The following is a 2340-nucleotide window of genomic DNA, read 5'->3' as shown; positions in this document are numbered from 1 at the left end:
ACCACCCCCAGCCCGGGTGGGAGGTCAGCGTTTGCCACGCGGCAAGCGGAAGCCGGCGGCGGCACCGCGAGTGAGCCGGGAGAGCCGTGCTCGGCCCCAGCGGGGCGTCGCTGGAAGGGAGAAGACTCGTGGGCAGATGTTTTTGGAGAAGATGAACTCCACGAGCATCAGGCCAAAGGGCTGCCTGGCCAAGAGCGGCCGGAGCTGAGCATCACTGGGCGATGAGAGCCGGGACAGAGCCGGGAGGGTGTTCGCAGGGTCCCAGCTCGGCGGCTTCTCCAGGGCTCCGGGCTCATCGGAGTGGCCAACGGTGGGGAGAGGGGCTTCGGGCATCCCCTGGCCCCAGAGCTGCTGCTGAGCCGCGGGGCAGCCCCAACCCCTCGGGGACAGCAGCTCCTGCGGACCCCCATGGCAGCAGCAGATGGGGAAGGGGAAAGCTCGCCGGTGCCAGGCAGGGCGGCCGCAGGGAGCGAACCCACCCGGGCAGGGGGTCCCCTGGCCCTGGGCCACCACGCGCCCCAGCCACGGGCAGGTTGGAGAGGCAGAGGGATGCTCCAGGAGAGTCCCCAGGTCCCAACTCTTCATCGCTCCCCCCCCGGGACATGTCCTCTTTCAGAGGGGGACCTCACCCTTCCCAGCCCCGGCCTGAGCTCAGAGGAGGCTTAATGCGAAAAACCTCCCCGAAATGTTGAGAAAAGCAAAACAATTCGACGCCCATTTGCCACATGCCAAACTGGAAGATGGTTTTCAGTTTCCCAAACCAGTTTGAAACGTAACGACGAAGCGGCGTTGGAGCCAAAGCCGTGCTGTGCCCACGCAGACGGGCAGGGGAGACCCTCCTGCTCCGGCACATCCCCCCCAGCCCCTCTGGAGACCCTCCGCTTTCATCGCCACCGTCACGCCACAGACGTCCCCAGCGCAGCTGCCTCCCTGCTTGCCGGTACCAAACCAGGTCCTGACTTTTCTTAGTTTGACATTAACGGAAAATCCCGAAGACCGGACAACATCAGCCCAATGGGCCACATGGGCAACAGCCTCAGAAACGGAGCATTTGCATTGCAGGGAGCGAACCCGGCTCGTGCCCTTCTCCAAGCAGAGAGCTCGTTGGCACAATGTTATGCAAAGATTGGGAAAAAAATAATCAGGAAGAGGTGTCGAAGAACCCGGAGGTGTGACGAGGATGGGGAGCCTTTAATCAGCCTGCTGGCCCTCACCACCTTCCTTTCCTACAGCTGCCGGGGATGGAGAAAGCAGATGGAGTTGGGCAATAACTGAGTGCGCAGGTGGGAACCACTCCATTTCTTGAGTGGTCACTCATGAAGGCTCTGCGCCTCAATTCCCCCACTTGGAGGACACACCTACGGACATCGGTCTTTGTAAAGGGCTCCAAGACCCGCAGGTAAGAGCTGCTGGAGGAGCTCAGGGTGGACTTACAGGAGAGCTGGGGAGGGACTCGGTCAGGGAGCGGAGCAATGGGACGAGGGGAAATGGTTTTACACTGGAAGAGGGGAGATTGAGATGAGATACCAGGAAGAAATTGTTGGCTGTGTGGGCAGTGAGCCCCTGGGGCAGGTTGCCCTGGAGAAGCTGTGGCTGCCCCATCCCTGGAGGTGTTCAAGGCCAGGTTGGACGGGGCTTGGAGCAACCTGGGCTGGGGGGAGGTGGCCCTGCTTATTGCGCGGGGGTGGAACGAGATGGCCTCTAAAGGTCCTGTCCCACCCAGACTAATTTATGATTCTATGACGTCTGTCAAGCTCAGGACCACATAGAAAAAAAATAAATCACCCGAAACTGAAAGCAGCTCCGGCTCCTCATCCCCATTGTCCCGCCGGGAGACAGCCCAGAAACCTCCCTGCCCTTTCCTCCTGCCTTACGAGAGACCGGAGGGAGGGGAGAACATGGGGGCGGGGGGGAGACGGACAATAACATTTTCACGTTGACCTCATTTCTCATGGCTTTGACTTGAGCTGGACACACAACTGCTTCCTCGTAGTTGCTGCCAAAGCACCGTCGCGTCTTGGCGGCCGCCACGCTCCGCTTTCAGCGCGGCGCAGAGCGCCAGCCCAGGGCGTTCACAGCCTGACCCCGCTCCCCGCCGTCTCCAAACAAATTCTGGGGCTGAAATCTCTCCCCCACACACGCACACACACACACACTCCTTTCTGTTGTTATTAACCCGTTCATCGCTACATCCAGGTCTTTTGTTACCTTTCCAAACAAGATCTGGTTTTACTTTCAAGTCCCAAGCCCAGAACAAGTTCGCAGCGGGAAGGAGGAAATCCACACAGAAAAACACGCCGCCGCCACCCCAGGAAACCATTTCTTGGGGCGTTGTAAATA

The sequence above is a fragment of the Charadrius vociferus genome, unplaced genomic scaffold (genome assembly GCF_000708025.1).
Source record: "Charadrius vociferus isolate BGI_N301 unplaced genomic scaffold, ASM70802v2 scaffold1279, whole genome shotgun sequence".
Taxonomy (NCBI): Eukaryota; Metazoa; Chordata; class Aves; order Charadriiformes; family Charadriidae; genus Charadrius; species Charadrius vociferus.
The sequence above is the reverse complement of the archived record's forward strand: the minus strand, read 5'-3'. Positions refer to the sequence as shown.